Source organism: Cupressus sempervirens, chromosome 9, assembly GCF_028749045.1.
Source record: "Cupressus sempervirens isolate cs-2001-9-10 chromosome 9, ASM2874904v1, whole genome shotgun sequence".
NCBI classification, from domain to species: domain Eukaryota; kingdom Viridiplantae; phylum Streptophyta; class Pinopsida; order Cupressales; family Cupressaceae; genus Cupressus; species Cupressus sempervirens.
The window spans coordinates 430752113-430770867 of NC_143126.1; positions in this window are offsets into that span (position 1 = coordinate 430752113).

The window sequence follows — 18755 nt, forward strand, 5'->3', positions numbered from 1 at the left end:
CATGTGCTAATTGGCATTTCAGCCCCTTAATATGATCCATGTTAGACCCAGCTATAAGCATATCATCAACATATAAACATAAAATAATGTAACTATCATCATCCAACCTCTTAAAATAAACACAGTAATCTGAATGACACCTATTATATCCATGCTCATGCATAAAACTGTCAAATTTTAGATACCATTGCCGAGGTGCTTGCTTCAGGCCATATAAACTTTTCTTCAATTTGCACACTAAGTTCTCCTTACCTTTGACCTCAAAACCCTGTGGCTGAGCCATATATATTTCTTCATCCAAATCACCATGAAGAAAGGCTGTTTTAACATCCATCTGTTCTAAATGCAAATCTTCAGTAGCCACAAGACTTAAAACAGTACGAATAGAAGTCATTTTAACAACAGGAGAAAATATTTCATCAAAATCAATTCCTTTTTTTTCTGTGCAAATCCTTTTACAACTAACCTGGCCTTAAATCTTTTCTTACCTCCTTCCTCTTCTTTCAACCTGTAAACCCATTTATTTTGTAAAACCTTTTTACCTGCAGGCAACTTGCACAAATCCCATGTCTTATTTTTCAGCAAAGAGTCCATTTCATCTTTCATTGCAGACTCCCACTGAATCTTAGCATCCACCTGCACAGCTTCATCATAACTTTCAGGTTCACCAGCATCAATAAGTAAAATAGAATACAAAGAGGGAGAAAATCTTTGTGGAGGTCTAATTGGCCTTGTTGACCATCTAACATTCACTGGTGTATGTGGTATTTGTTGTTGCGGTTGTTGCACATCATGAGGAATGGCTGGAACATCAGCTTTTGGAGTATCATCCAGCACTACATAATCATCTTCTTTCTTCTCATGTTGCTGCAACAGATCTTTGTACAACACTTTTTCATTGAATATGACATCCCGGCTTCTTATAATTTTATGATTTTCAAAATCCCAAAGCCTATAACCAAATTCATTAATGCCATATCCAACAAAGACACATTTCTTTGATTTAGCTTCTACCTTGTTTCTATTTTCAGAGTCTATATGAGCAAAAGATTCACAACCGAAGGTCTTGAGAAAAGAATAACTCACCTTCTTACCAGTCCATGCTTCCTCTGGAATACCACAGCCCAAAGGAGTAGAGGGACCTCTATTAATCAAATATACTGCAGTATTGACAGCTTCCGCCCACATGTGTAAGGGCAACCCAACATGCAACCTCATGCTCTTTGCACGCTCCATTATAGTCCTGTTCATGCGTTCAGCCACTCCATTTTCCTGTGGAGTCCTTGGAACAGTTTTTTGTCTACGAATACCATTAGTGGAGCAATAATCTTCAAATTCATGACTACAATACTCACCACCATTATCAGATCTGAGACATTTTAATTTCTTACCAGTCTCATTTTCAACCAAGCATTTCCATTTCTTAAAAGTTTGAAATACATCAGATTTTTGTTTAAGGAAATAAACCCATACTTTTCTAGTTGCGTCATCAATAAATGTAACATAATAATGAGAGCCACCAAGGGAAGATACCTGAGCCGGTCCCCATACATCTGTATGCACAAGTTCTAATTTCTCCTTTTTGTTTTCCTTCCCTGTCTTTACAAAACTCACTCTCTTTTGTTTTCCATACACACAACTTTCACAGAAATCCATATTCACACATTTTAGACCTGGTAAAACTTTCCTTGAATGAAGTACTTTCATACCTTTCTCACTCATGTGCCCAAGTCTATTGTGCCACAGCGCTGTATCAGAATCCACAGTAGCTATTTGTTCTCCCTGCTCATCTGCAGTAATTGTTCCTGAATATTCATTTTTCTCTGAAATAATCAAAGTAGAAGGAACAATATGACCTGTACAAAGATATAAGGTGCCTACTTTCACACCTTTTGCTACTACAAGGGAACCTTTTGAAACCTTCCAATTTTTATCATTAAAAGTAACTACACAACCCTCATCACTGAGTTGCCCTACTGAAATTAAATTTCTACTTAGTTTTGGAACATGTCTTACCTCATGTAGTAGCCAATGATTCCCATTCTGCAACTTAATCTTAATTTTTCCCTTTCCAACAATCTGACAGGGTTCATTATCCCCCAAATAAACAAGCCCAAAATCCCCTTGGACATAATCAATGAAATAACCTCTATGAGGTGTAGCATGAAAAGAAGCACCAGAATCTAAAACCCATGAATCATCAACACTCTCTAAAGACAGAAGCAAAGCATCCTCTTCGGATTTGTTACTTACCACATTTGCCTCTTTGTCTCCATCTAATTTATCTCCTTCATTTTTCTTTCGAGTCCAGCAATCTTTCTTTTTGTGCCCTGGTTTCCCACAGTACCAGCAATCATTTGGTCCTCTCGATTGAGACCTCCTCCCCTTTGACTTTCCTCTTGATTTCCCACGATTTCCAGAGTTACTTCCTCTTTCAGTCATTCTGCCCCTGCTTTGTGCATTTAAAGCACTTCCTGATGTAGATCCACCTGAGGATTTTCTACGAGTTTCCTCACTTAAAATAACACCGATCACATCATCATATTTTAGGGTACTAGATCCAGGAACAGAATTACTCACCGCCATTACCAAGCCATTCCAGCTTTCAGGCAAAGAACACAAAATCAAGAGAGCCCTAATTTCTTCATCAAAATTGATACCCACAGAAGATAATTGACTAGTAATAGTATTAAAGTCATTTAAATGATCTGCAACAGATCCACCTTCTGCCATTTTCATATTAAATAAACGCTTCATGAGAAATACCTTATTTGAAGCGGAGGGCTTTTCATACAGTGTCGCTAGGGTTTTCATCAAATCTTCTGTCGTCTTTGCTTTTGTAATATTAAATGCCACCGATGGTGCCAAGCATAACCGAATGCTTCCAAGTGCCTTTCTGTCCAAAAGATCCCATTCAGCCTCTGACATAGTTCCCTGATTCTAGGCTTTTCCTTCCAACGGCTTCCACAAATCCTTCTGATATAAATAGTCTTCCATTTGCATCTTCCATAACTGGAAGTTCTGCCCATTAAACCTATCAACCCTCAGCTTACCATCATCTGCCATTGCTCCCACTCAACCGTGAGACTCCCACTTAACCGTGAGACTTTCCTGCAGAGGATAACTGAGAAACAACTAGGCTCTGATACCACTTGTTAGGATAAACCACGGACAGAAATAAAAACTACATGCAAATATAACCAATAACAAAAAATAATAGAACACACAGAAATGAACACAAGGCACCAAGATTTAACGTGGTTCACCCAATCCCTGGGCTACATCCACCAAACAGCAAGTCCGATCTTATTACAATCCAGTGATTACAACCTGATTACAATCCGTAATCCCTTACAGCTCAATACCGCCGCAAGAACCAATTTCGTATCACCACATATCAAAAAATACCCAACCCTAAGCCCTTTTTATACAAGTATTAAACCGCTTTAGGGTTATAACATGTCGGCCATATGTCGGCCATAATATGTCAGCTACCATGTCGATGTCGGCTACTTCCAAAAAAAAAAAATTTTGGGCCGATGCCCCGAACCCCACTATTTATGAAGTATGTACAGTACTTTCCTGATCAGTCACCACAATCTAACACATGTCAAGTATCGATTAATTTCCATTAAGGCTTTCAAGATTGAGTGTGAGTTTATTTTAAGCCCAAAAAGAAAGATGTGTAAAACTTGATTTCAAGTGCACGTGCCCGGAGGCCCTCCACATCAAGAGTTGTTCAATTTTAATGTCCAAATGAAGTGTTAGGGAGCCTAATCTGTATTTAAGGAATTTTCTATGTTAGAAAAACTAATAAAAACACAAGTAAGCGACATTTGATCTTTGTGGAGCACTTAACACCCTCTTAGGTGGACCCATCCCCATAGATGGTGATGAGATTGCAAACAATGGTTAAATTGATGGGTGATTAAAGAGGGTGAGTCCAACTACAAACTCACTTAAAGCATCTTTATTTAGTTTTTATAATTTAGGAAGTTCCTAGAATGTAGATTCTTTTTATGCCCCAAAAGATGAAGTGTGATATATTGTAATGATTAATTGACCTTTTGCATTCAAGATTGGATTTGTTGTTTTAATCATGCATTCATTAAAAAAACAAACTTGATTTTAATCCATGGCACCGAAGAGTGATTTTAGCAACATGCATTCAAAGACAAGTGATTTAAACATTCAAGTTTTTTTTTTCTTTAAGCATTCAAGATTGAGATTTTGTGTATTTTTTTAAGAACTTTGAAGTGCTTTTTTTTAACCTTAGATTAGTCAAGATTGTTTTGGACTCAAAAGTGAAAATGACTCTTTGGACTTTGCTTTTCATTCAAGATTTTGTGTTCTAGTTTGCATGTTTTAAGCCCAAAAATGATATTCCTAGATTGTTTTGATGCATGAAAAACCTAAGAAACATTCAAGATTTTGCAACAAGACATTTGTTTGGAACAAATAACAAAGCTTTTAGGACAATTTTGGCAACCATTTAGGACTCTTAGTTTTCATGAGATTTTTAAAAGAACTTTAAAATATTTGCAAATGAGGTTCATTTTATCCTTGATTGATGCTTTGAGTTTGATTTAGATTTTAGTGTGCACTTAGTGTTGATTTTGAACCTTTTGAAATGGAAACTTGAAGTTCTTTTTAAATTTCTAAAAATGAAGTGTTCCTAACTTTGCATGAATGCATCTAAAACCTTGATGTTGCAAGGATGCAAATGATTGGATTGGTTTAGTTTCACTTGTTAAAAGGATTTTTTTTTTTGGCAAATTTTTAGTTTTTAATGGATTTAAGTATGATTTAGGATAGTATTAATAAAGACTTTCTAGAATAGTCTAGAACTTCCTAGGATGAGGATGAAGACTTTTTAGAAGAGTCTAGAACTTCTTAGGATGAGGATAAATTAGATTTTTAGGAAATAAATAAAATTTTATTTATTTCAAGAGTTTGGGTTGAGGAGATATTTATTAAAACTTTTTTAATAAACATGAGGATTAATATTTAATCTTAATTAAATATTTTGAGTTGGGATTAGGGGTAGGAAATGATGGGATTAGCCTTTAATCAAAATTAAAGAAGGATTAGAAGATTTTGGAAGAGGTTAGTGGTCTTAAGGAAATTGGCCAAGCTTTGGGCAAAAAATAAATTTTTTATTTATTTTGAGTTTTTGGGTCAATTTATTAATTAAATAATTAATAAATAAAGAAATAATGTTTAAATAAGATTTAAACATTTTTGGGAGGGATTCCTTAATTAAATATTTTTAATTAAGATAAAGAGATTTAATGGCATAAAAATAAATTAATTAATTAATAAATGATGACGTCATTAGGGACTTTTTTCAGAAAATTAAAAAAAAAATATTTTCTAAAGGATTTTTAGGTGTCTACACTCCTCACTACAGCACATACGTGGATTGCAAAAAAACAAATTTTTCACCACCCACCTTGCCAATATGCCTCCTCGCCATTGAAATTCAAGATTACAAGCATGCCATATGTTATCTAAATTTCTTTTTGCATTGTTCACTATGTTTTTTATATTATTTTGTATGTTTTTTACAATTTTTCTTTAAATTTGTTTATTTATTTAGATTTCAATTGATTTATTATCAAGAAATGTCAATAATGAATAAAAAAGTCCCCAAGAAGGTCAAAACCCTCAACAAGATCAAAATTAAAACCCTCAAGAAAATCAAAACCAAAACCCTCTACAAGAAGAACAACAAATTCTACAGCCTGAACCAATTGCAAAACCTCCTCCTGGCACACAAGAAAATATAATAAATGAAATAGAATGAGGTAAAACTAAATTAGAAGGACTCATTAGTCAGTTGAAACAATGAGGACAAACCAATCCAATGAGAGCTCAATTGGCATCATCCCTCGAATCCATTAAGACCCACATAGCTTCTGTTAGTGGTTAGTTAGATGTTTGGCGGGTTAAGAGGAAAGAAAAAAAAGATATTATGCAAATGAATTATTATATTAAGATGTTAAAAAAAAGATATATCAAAAGGTAGAATATGTGCATTATTTAGAAAACTCGGTGAACAAAATATTGTTAGAGAGGGTACTAAATGGTTCCCCATCCATTGGTGCATACAAAATGCTATTAGAAATAATTTATTGGATAGATGGTGGATGGTTTTTGATGCCCCTCATTGCAATAATCATGAGGTCTCCATGTATTTCTTAAGGAAATTGTACTGTGAGTTTGTCCTTGGGGGGATCCCTAATTATTTTGATATATTAGACTCTCAGGGTAGAGGTGGGGGGTCATCATTTGAGACAACAAGGGAATGTCATGACCCTAATGTAGTTAGGGCACCTGTGGTCAAGCCACAGGGTGAGCATGTGACTATTCCTTCAGTTGTGAAGGAACATGTAGAGGCCAGTGCTCTAGGGACTATTAGAGTTTTGATGTAGACACTCATTCATTGCATGAGTCCATTAGTTGAGGAGGAGCATTTTGCACATCGTGGTCACATGTGCACATCATGTAGATCTTTATGCACATTTGGAAGTCATGCTGAAGATGGTGCGAATGATCGGCTAGTGACTGATCAATTCTTGAATGAGACATTTGGCATTGACACATAGGTAAATTACAATTATAATAAACTAATTTGATCACATTTCATATGTATAGTGAATGAAGTTAATTAATTAGCATGTATTGAAATTATTCAAAATTCAAGGTCATGTTAGATTGTGGTGACTGATCAGGAAAGTACTGTACATACTTCATAAATAGTGGCCGACATATGGCCGACATGTTATAACCCTAAAGTGGTTTAATACCTGTATAAAAAGGGCTTAAGGTTGGGTATTTTTCATGTGTGGTGATACGAAATTGGTTCTTGCGGCGGTATTGAGTTGTAAGGGATTACAGATTGTAATCAGGTTGTAATCACTAGATTGTAATAAGATCGGACTTGTTGTTTGGTGGATGTAGCTCAGGGATTGGGTGAACCACATTAAATCTTGGTGCCTTGTGTTCATTTGTGTGTGTTCTATTATTTTCTATTATTGGTTATATTTGCATGTATTTTTTATTTCTATCCGTGGTTTATCCTAACAAGTGGTATCAGAGCAAGGTTGTCTTTCAGTTATCCTCTGCAGGAAAGTCTCACGATTAAGTGGGAGTCTCACAGTTGAGTGGGAGCAATGGCAGATGAGGGTAAGTTGAGGGTTGATAGGTTTGACGGGCAGAACTTCCAGTTATGGAAGATGCAAATGGAAGACTATTTATATCAGAAGGATTTATGGAAGCCGTTAGAAGGAAAAGCCAAGAATCAGGGAACTATGTCAGAGGCTGAATGGTATCTTTTGGACAGAAAGGCACTCGGAAGCATTCGGTTATGCTTGGCACCATCGATGGCATTTAATATTACAAAATCAAAGATAACAGAAGATTTGATGAAAACCCTAGCGACACTGTATGAAAAGCCCTCCGCTTCAAATAAGGTATTTCTCATGAAGCATTTATTTAATATGAAAATGGCAGAAGGTGGATCTGTTGCAGATCATTTAAATGAGTTTAATACTATTACTAGTCAATTATCTTCTGTGGGTATCAATTTTGATGAAGAAATTAGGGTTCTCTTGATTTTGTGTTCTTTGCCTGAAAGCTGGAATGGCTTGGTAATGGCGGTGAGTAATTCTGTTCCTGGATCTAGTACCCTAAAATATGATGATGTGATCAGTGTTATTTTAAGTGAGGAAACTCATAGAAAATCCTCAGGTGGATCTACATCAGGAAGTGCTTTAAATGCACAAAGCAGGGGCAGAACGACTGAAAGAGGAAGTAACTCTAGAAATCGTGGGAAATCAAGAGGAAAGTCAAAGGGGAGGAGGTCTCAATCGAGAGGACCAAATGATTGCTGGTACTGTGGGAAACCAAGGCACAAAAAGAAAGATTGCTGGACTCGAAAGAAAAATGAAGGAGATAAATCAGATGGAGACAAAGAGGTAAATGTGGTAAGTAACAAATCCGAAGAGGATGCTTTGCTTCTATCTTTAGAGAGTGTTGATGATTCATGGGTTTTAGATTCTGGTGCTTCTTTTCATGCTACACCTCATAGAGGTTATTTCATTGATTATGTCAAAGGGGATTTTGGGCTTGTTTATTTGGGGGATAATGAACCCTGTCAGATTGTTGGAAAGGGAAAAATTAAGATTAAGTTGCAGAATGGGAATCATTAGCTACTACATGAGGTAAGACATGTTCCAAAGCTGAGTAGGAATTTAATTTCAGCAGGGCAACTCAGTGATGAGGGTTGTGTAGTTACTTTTAATGATAAAAATTGGAAGGTTTCAAAAGGTTCCCTTGTAGTAGCAAAAGGTGTGAAAGTAGGCACCTTATATCTTTGTACAGGTCATATTGTTCCTTCTACTTTGATTGTTTCAGAGAAAAATGAATATTCAGGAACAATTACTGTAGTTGAGCAGGGAGAACAAATAGCTGCTGTAGATTCTGATACAGCGTTGTGGCACAATAGACTTGGGCACATGAGTGAGAAAGGTATGAAAGTACTTCATTCAAGGAAAGTTCTACCCGGTCTAAAATGTGTGAATATAAATTTCTGTGAAAGTTGTGTGTATGGAAAACAAAAGAGAGTGAGTTTTGTAAATACTGAGAAGGAAAACAAAAGGGAGAAGTTAGAGCTTGCGCATACAGATGTATGGGGACTGGCTCAGATATCTTCCCTTGGTGGCTCTCATTATTATGTTATATTTATTGATGATGCAACTAGAAAAGTATGGGTTTATTTCCTTAGATAGAAATCTGATGTATTGCAAACTTTTAAGAAATGGAAATGCTTGGTTGAAAATGAGACTGGTAAGAAATTAAAATGTCTCAGATCTGATAATGATGGTGAGTATTGCAGTCATGAATTTGAAGATTATTGCTCCACTAATGGTATTCGTAGACAAAAAATTGTTCCAAGGACTCCACAGGAAAATGGAGTGGCTGAACGCATGAACAGGACTATAATGGAGTGCGCAAGGAGCATGAGGTTGCATGTTGGGTTGCCCTTACACATGTGGGTGGAGGCTGTCAATACTGTAGTATATTTGATTAATAGAGGACCCTCTACTCCTTTGGGTTGTGGTATTCTAGAGGAAGCATGGACTGGTAAGAAGGTGAGTCTCAAGACCTTCAGTTGTGAAGCTTTTGCTCATATAGACTCTGAAAATAGAACCAAGCTAGAAGCTAAATCAAAGAAATGTGTCTTTTTTGGATATGGCATTAATGAATTTGGCTATAGGCTTTGGGATTTTGAAAATCATAAAATTATAAGAAGTCGGGATGTCATATTCAATGAAAAAGTGTTGTACAAAGATCTGTTGCAGCAACATGAGAAGAAAGAAGATGATTATGTAGTGTTGGATGATACTCCAAAAGCTAATGTTCCAGCCATTCCTCATGATGTGCAACAACTGCAACAACAAATACCACACACACCAGTGAATGTTAGACGGTCAACAAGGCCAATTAGACCTCCACAAAGGTTTTCTCCCTCTTTGTATTCTATTTTACATACTGATGCTGGTGAACCTGAAATTTATGATGAAGCTGTGCAGGTGGATACTAAGATTCAGTGGGAGTCTACAATGAAAGATGAACTGGACTCTTTGCTGAAAAATAAGACATGGGATTTGTGCAAGTTGCCTGCAAGTAAAAAGGCTTTACAGAATAAATGGGTTTACAGGTTGAAAGAAGAGGAAGGAGGTAAGAAAAGATTTAAGGCCAAGTTAGTTGTAAAAGGATTTGCATAGAAAAAGGGAATTGATTTTGATGAGATATTTTCTCCTGTTGTTAAAATGACTTCTATTCGTACTGTTTTAAGTCTTGTGGCTACTAAAGATTTGCATTTAGAGTAGATGGATGTTAAAACAGCCTTTCTTCACGGTGATTTGGATGAAGAAATATATATGGCTCAGCTACAGGGTTTTGAGGTCAAAGGTAAGGAGAACTTAGTGTGCAAATTGAAGAAAAGTTTATATGGCTTGAAGCAAGCACCTCGGCAATGGTATCTGAAATTTGACAGTTTTATGCATGAGCATGGATATAATAGGTGTCATTCAGATTACTGTATTTATTTTAAGAGGTTGGATGATGATAGCTACATTATTTTATGTTTATATGTTGATGATATGCTTATAGCTGGGTCTAACATGGATCATATTAAGGGGCTGAAATGCCAATTAGCACATGCATTTGCTATGAAGGATTTGGGGGCAGCAAAACAAATCCTTGGTATGAAGATTTGTAGACATAGGAAGAACAAAACATTGACGCTATCTCAAGCTGATTATGTTGAGAAGGTGTTGCAACGTTTCTCTATGGAGAATGCTAAAGCTGTCAGCACACCTTTACCTTGTCATTTGAAATTGACTAAGGAGATGTGTCCCAAGACACAGGAAGAGGAGGATAAGATGTCCAAGGTACCCTATGCTTTAGCTGTAGGAAGTTTGATGTATGCTATGGTATGCACTAGGCCAGATATTGCACATGTAGTGGGAGTCGTTAGCAGGTATATGAGTCATCCAGGATTTGAGCATTGGAATGCTGTCAAGTGGATTCTCAAATATTTGAGAGGAACATCCAATAAGTGTTTACACTTTGGGGGATCTATTACTGATTTACAGGGCTATGTTGACTCAGATTTGGTTGGGGATATTGATACCAGGCAGAGTACTACAGGTTATGTCTTTACTGTTGGTGGGGTAACCGTGAGATGGGTTTCTCGACTACAGAAGATTAATGCTCTCTCCACTACAGAGGCAAAGTATGTTGCTACTATAGAGGCAGCCAAAGAGATGATATGGCTTCAGTTCTTCTTGGAAGAATTGGGATATCCTCAGAAGGATAATTATTTGTTCACAGATAGTCAGAGTGCCATTCATCTTGCTAAGAATTCAGCTCTGCATTCTAAGACCAAACACATACAGTTGCGGTACCATTTTATTCGGTCAGTTTTGGAGGATGGAAAGTTAAAGTTGGAGAAGATACATACCAATGAAAATCTAGCAGATATGTTGACAAAGGTTGTAACAAGGGAGAAATTGAACTCCTCTTCAGCTTCAGTTGGTCTTTTAGACTACATGTGAATAAAAGAACAGCAGAGTCCAGGGTGGTTTGATCCAGTGGGAGCCCCATGCGGTAGTTGTATTGCTACAGGATCAGTCTCCAAGTGGGAGATTGTTGTTTAGTGTGGAGCCTGATCAGTCCCCAAGTGGGAGATTGTTAGATTGTGGTGACTGATCAGGAAAGTACTGTGCATACATATTATGGCCGACATGTTATATCCCTAAAGCGGTTTAATACTTGTATAAAAAGGGCTTAGGGTTGGGTATTTTTCATGTGTGGTGATACGAAATTGGTTCTTGCAGTGGTATTGAGCTGTAAGGGATTACGGATTGTAATCAGGTTGTAATCACTGGATTGTAATAAGATCGGACTTTTTGTTTGGTGGACGTAGCCCAGGGATTGGGTGAACCACGTTAAATCTTGGTGCTTTGTGTTCATTTCTATGTGTTCTATTATTTTCTGTTATTGGTTATATTTGCATGTAGTTTTTATTTCTGTCCGTGGTTTATCCTAACAGGTCAGAGTGTTGATGAGCCTAGTAGTGATCCCCCCACCCCATTTTTTGTCCCCTCGATGAGTCTAGAGGTATGTATGGATTTAATCATTTAAATGAATACATATATTTATTAAGTAATCATATGAAGGATTGACAAAAAAAATAATGCATGTGCATCAGTTCTCTATAGGACCATCAACATTCACTACAGACTTTGAGCCTAGACGTGACACGAGTTTCATAGAGGTACATTTGTTTCATATTAATTTAATTCATTTTATTATATTTATTTCATGTTTCATGTTACATTTGATGTGTATTGTATGACATGCAGCTCTTGACACTGGAGACTCCTCCTCATCTCTAGAAGTTCATTGATTGTGGAGTGGCTATAGTTATGGCTAGTTCATAGCCATTAACTAGGGTATAAAAAAAATTTCTTGGTTTTAATTTTTTTTTATAATAGTTAGTATCAAAATTTCTAATTTTATTTATAAGTAATTATATTGATTCAATTTTTGTAGGGTCTTGTCACACTGGATCATCCACAAGCCTTTGAGGTGGACTTGCAGAGTGACTATATGATGGTGGTAAGAAAATAATTAATTTTGTCTGTACATATATTTGATTTCAATGTATAATAATGATTGATTCATATCTACTTTTTTTGTATCAGCTCGAGTTAGAGAAGCGCCTCAACAAGAGGAAAAGTGAGCATGTGAGGAGGACCCCATCATCGCCATTATCTCCCTCCACAAGATGACCAAAGGCCTCTAGAGATTTGTTTCCTTCCCCTCATGGGAAGGAGAAGATATGGTTGTTAGACATGTACATGTATAGGCATCAACAGACATATATGTTTGATTTTATGTCAGTGGACATATTCAATATACATTTGATGTATGACATTTATTTGATGCATAACATTATTAGACTTATGACATTATTGGTTAATATATGATATGTTTGTTCATGTATGACATTATTGGTTATCATAATATATTAGGTGTTTGTTAATGTACATGACATTATTGGTTATCCTTTTATATTATATGTTTATTCATGTATGACATTAAATTAGATATGTTCATGTATGACATTAAATTCAATACCTGATCAGTTTGAAACTTTGATAGAATATTGATTAACAATAAAATTCATCACTATTTAATCATGAGTTTATCATTTCCAATGTGTCATCGTCATATGATTTATGATCTTGTTCATGTTTAAATTTTTCCTTCTCTATCATGTGTTTATCAAGCTTAATCCAATACCTAATCAATTTGAATTTTTGATACAGTATTGATCAGCAATAAACTTTATTAGTGTTAAAGCCAAAAATTTATCATTTACAATTTATGTCATTGTCATATTGATTTAGATCTTCTTGTTCATGTTTAAAGCCTGCCTTCTATGTTTTGCATTTAAGCATTTACCATAAATTATTATTACAAACATATAAGAAATTTGAAACTGAAAACAATACATTACATTAATTCCAAGGTTTAGTTATGATGTAGAGCCTAATAGGATTCTCAAGGTTTCATTAATTCCATATGTTAGATTTTCCATCATAGAATACCAATTGTAATGGGAACTCACATGTATTCCAATGCATATATTTCCTTATATGCACAATTGGTCAATGTTGTACCTTATAGAAGATAGAATTTTATAGGTAGAATTACTCAATTTTGTACTACACTAGATAAGATGTTCTCTATTATGCATAATGTTTAGCTCTGGCATTATTTATAAGAGTGTTTCAAGGTTGGGAACCACTTCAACATCCTTTGCATGGTTTAGAGGTAATGTCATTGTGGCAAAGGCTTATGCAAGGGTATGAGCCTCGTAATTTTGGCATTTACACAGAAGTAGAACTTGCTTCTTCAACTCCTTACACTCAACTCTTCATTGAAGTTAATCTTATAATACTGAGAATAGCTGCTACAAATTCCTGGGAGCCAAGCGACCCTAAACCTATGCTACATTTTCTAGAGACATAGGAGGAGTTACTACATGCTTTAGTACTTCATAATATTCTAGATCATATAGTGACACCCAAATTAATAACAACAGTAGATACTTGGGATCCTCGCAGGGAGACTGTGCCAATACATGCATGGTTACATCCTTGGCTTCCATTTTTGGGCCAGCATATGGAGCCTTTATATCCAACCATTTGTTATAAGTTGGGGAATGTACACGTAGGTTTCTTATGGCTCATTAAGTGCATCACTTCTTGAGAATTTATTTCAACCCAAGATCATGTCACCTTTTCCATTGTTTTCCTTAGTTATGAGTTGGGGATGGGAGTGTCAATAATGTCATAAAGTCCTCCAAAAGTATCCCCAAAAAACTTTTAACTAGCTTGGTCTCATTTAATGGCTATTGATCAACAATTGGAAGCTTGACATGAATCCATTAATCAATCCAAATGAATTTGACCAACTAAATATATATAACACTTTCTTATGATTATAAAATCATTAAAATTACACACAAGTATTTGTTGTAGTTTTATTCTATTTAGTATTGATACTAACTTTTTGTATATTATTGCCAGTGAAACAAATAATAAAGTAATGAATTCAACAATATGTGATTTCTAAAACAACTTCTTAGGATTAAACATTAAAGAAAATAATTCCTTGTTGTTAACAAACTAATATATAAAATTTATATGGTAGGTCTAGTCATCAATAGGTTTTCATCATTTTTTAAAGAATTGTAAAGTATTTATATGTGTTGCCAAATGGTAAGAATTACCTTTGAAAAAGTTAACCACAATTCAAATGTGCTACAAAATCAATAGAAAAAAATGAAATTAATTTTGAACTACTTAAAGGCAAGATAGAGAAATTTAACTTATAATTCCCTATCTAAATGAAAAGAGCTATTATCATTCATTCATTATTTTTGGGCATATCAAAATATTATCCCAGAAGCAACAATATGATCCATCCTAGAGAAACTTGTGGACTCAGACTTGTTGTAATTAGGGAGGAGAAGAACTTTGAAGAGGAATACTTTTATGGCATCATGTTGAGACAATTATGATGTAACTAGTTCCTAGTTCTTTGAATCTAGACTATCTTGGCATTTCACCTATGCTAAATACAACCCACCTTTAGCCCTAATATGAGTGGAAAAAATGACAACACATTTTTTATGAGAATTGGACAAACATGCTCCCACAAAATTCCCCAACTTCCACCCCAAAATTGGATGAATATTTATAATGCTACACTTCTGTTGATCCTAGCACTTTGAAAAATAGGTTTACATAATAGGATTCTCAAGATTTAATGAAAAATTAATGAAGCAAAGATCTAACTACTACAATGGTTTAAAAAGTTGTTCATCACACTCACTATTGTTGCCTTGAATATTTTTCTTTGATCTCATTCCTTTGTAATGCCCTTACCTTATGCATTGATTATCATTAACGTTGTCTCTATAGTGATGCATTGATTATTCCTTTGCAAACCCTCATAATGATGCAAAATAGTTATCTCTATCATTCGTTTGATAGTTTTGACACAATCTTATAAACCTATGACACATTAGAATATGTGTCATATTAAGCCTACCTCTAATAAACCCTTAAGATCATGAGTTATAATGAGGAGGAAAAGTTATGAGCCCTTTATAATCTTATCCTTCTATACATCACACCATGTTTTCTTCATGATATTTTCAATGTGGGGAAGACAAATAGAAACTTATGAACTCTTGTAAGCCCCTTAATGTGTCATTATCTTTGTTAGGGATGTTTCAATTTGGTATGCCTGAGAACATTTGAGTGCTCAATAGGATGGGAAGAAGTTGGGCCTAGTGTTTATCTAGCCACCTAAAGCTAATAAAACAAACAGTTCGATCCGAGGAGGAAAGGTGAGAGAGATTTGGTAGTTGGCAACTTTGTACTGGCCAACACTACAAGTTTCAACATCACCTAAGATGGCATCACAAAACCAAAATAGAGTAAGATCTTCAAAAAGTGAGAGAGGTTACTATAGGTCTCTACAGCATAGTCCTATAGCAAATAGAATCACATCCATACCTCGCACGAGCTTTGAGATATGCCTTGTCAAAGATCATTTCCCTATGGCATTTAATGACCCTTAGGGATATTTTGGTTTGGCATGTCCAAGAATGTTCAAGCACTGAACAAGATGGGATAAGGTTGGTGATAGGGTTTACCTAGCCACATGGAGCTAACAGAGTAGACAGTTCAATCCCATGACGAAAGGTGAGAGAGATTTGGCAATTGGAAACTTTGTGCTAGCTAACACTACAAGTTTCAACATCACCTGAGATGGCATTGCAAAATCAAAATAGAGTATGATCTCCAAAAAGATAAAGAGGTTATTGTAGGTCTCTACAACATGGTCCTATAGCAACTAGAATCACATCCATACCTTGCACGAGCTTCGAGATATGCCCCATCAAAGATCACAACTCTATGGCATTTAGTGACCCTTAGGGACATTCCAGTTCGGCATGCCTAAGAATGTTCAAGCACTAAAAAGGATGGCATGAGGTTGGGGATAGGGTTTACCTAGCCACCTAGAGCTAACAGAGCTAACAATTTGATCCCACGATGAAAGGTGAGAGAGATTTGGTAGTTGGCAACTTTGTACTGGCCAACACTACAAATTTCAGCATCACCCGAGATGGCATCACAAAATCAAAATAGAGTATGATCTCTAAAAATAAAGAGAGGTTATTGTAGGTATCTACAATATGGTCCTATAGGAACTAAAATTGCATCCATACCTCACACGAGCTCCGAGATATGCCCCATCAAAGATCGCAGCCCTATGGCATTTAGTGACCCTTAGGGACATTTTGGTTTAGCATGCCAAAGAATGTTTGAGTGCTGAATGGGATAGGGAAAGGTTGGGGATAAGGTTTACCTAGCTACTTGGAGCTAATAGAGTATAAAATTTGATCCCACAACAAAAGGTGAGAGAGATTTGGCAGTTGGCAACTTTGTATTGGCCAACACTACAAGTTTCAGCATCACCCGAGATGGCATCGCAAAATCAAAATAGAGTATGATCTCTAAAAAGTGAGAGAGAGTTTATTTTAGTTCTCTGCAACATGGTCTTATAGGAACTAAAATCACATCCATACCTCACAGGAGCTCCAAGATATGCCTTGTCAAAGATTGTAGCCCTATGGCATTTAGTGACGCTTAGGGATGTTTCGGTTTGATGTGCCCAAGAAAATTTGAGCACTAAATAGGATGGGACAAGGTTGGGGATAAGGTTTACCCAGACACTCAGAGCTAATGGAGTAGACAATTCAATCCCATGATGAAAGGTGAGAAAGATTTGGCAGTTGGCAACTTTGTACTAGCCAACACTACAAGTTTCAGCATCACCCGAGATGGTGTCGCAAAATCGAAATAGACTATGATCTCCAAAAAGAGAGATATTTTATTGTAGGTCTCTATAACATGATCCTATAGGAACTAGAATTGCATCTATACCTCACACAAGCTCTACGATATGCCCCATCAAAGATCGTAGCCCTATGGCATTTAGTGACCCTTAGAGACGTTTTGGTTTGGCGTGCTCGAGAATTTTTGAGTGCTAAATGGGATGGGATGAGGTTGGGGATAGGGTTTCCCCAACCACTTAGAGCTAATTAAATAGACAGTTCAATCCCATGACCCTTTTTCCACTAAGTTGCAAATTTGGGCAACTTTTACAACTTTCAACAATGCAACTTTGCACAAAAAGTGCAATTTTTACATTTTCCAATTGATTCAAATTCTACAACTTGGAAAAGGTTTAGCAATAGTAAAATAATTTATTTCCAAATTCTTATACCTTCACCAATTACCAAACTCTTGCAAAGTTGTTAACATTTTTGCAATTTTTCTTTGACAACTTTTGCAATTTTTGACATCTTAACTCCTAGATGCCTAAAACTTAACCTAATGACCCTAAGGACCTTTATAAGCTTATAAGAAACATAAAAATATTTTTTTCCTTGAAAAATCACCTATATTACTCATTTTTATGCCTAAAAAGTGGCCCATAGTGTAACAATAGAGACTTGGTCCAAAACAACCGTACCTCATCTTTTGATATGTTATAGAGGAGTAAAATGGGTATCTTGATATTTAATTTACTTTCTTGATGTTATGGAAAAATGTGGAGAAAAATGCAAGAGAACAGCATTTTATGTAAGAGGACAACATTTTATGCATTTTTTCTCTTTTTACATCATCACAAATGGATCAACGTCTACAGCCTTAGATTGCTTCTCCTCAAAGGTATTTCTTCTTCTTTAGTAAAAGGTATGGCTCTGATACCACTTTGATGCAATGGAATAGGTAGTGGGAATGGACAAGGCTCCTAGAATCCTCTCACTAAAGGTTAAGGAATAATGAGTATCATTGTTAATCCAATCATCCCCAAAACACCTATTACAAGTTCTTGATAAGATGGTATGGTTATCACAACCCAACCACTCCTAGGAATCCCCAATCACAAGGAAAACCTATCACAAAGACAACTAATCACTAGTTGCTATTAAGGGCATCACAAGGCTTATTTGACACAAAACCCTACAAATACAAATAAGGACCAGGGGTGACTTCCAAGCATGGAAAGGGTCTATTTAGGTCCAAACTAATATGAATCCAACATTAGATTCAAACTATGCAACTTTCATTGGCTAGTTGCTTCACAAACTTAAGGCTAGGCTTGTATCCTTGAACATGGAAAATCACAAACATATCCTCACAAACCAAAGAAAAGAATCACTGATTTGGATACTCTTTTTTGTTTTATACAACATACTAAAGCCTTGGGATCTCAAGAGAAGTATGCAGCAACTGAGTTTTTTAAGGCTCACTTAGGAATGTAGGCAATTAGGCATCCATTAACAAAGTAAGTACCCTACCCCTTGAGAAAAACTTCAATCCAAAAATTGGAACATGAGGGAGATCATGTAAGATGATCACAGACCAATTTTCAAGCCTTGAAACCTTCTCTGTAGTAAGTTATGGAAGATGTTACTATGAATTTCTAGCATGCACATGGATCTTACATGCCTAGGGCATCAAGTTTTTTGCTCCAGCCTCATTATTTTGACCTAAAACCAAAAGGAACATAAAACACATTTTCCTAAC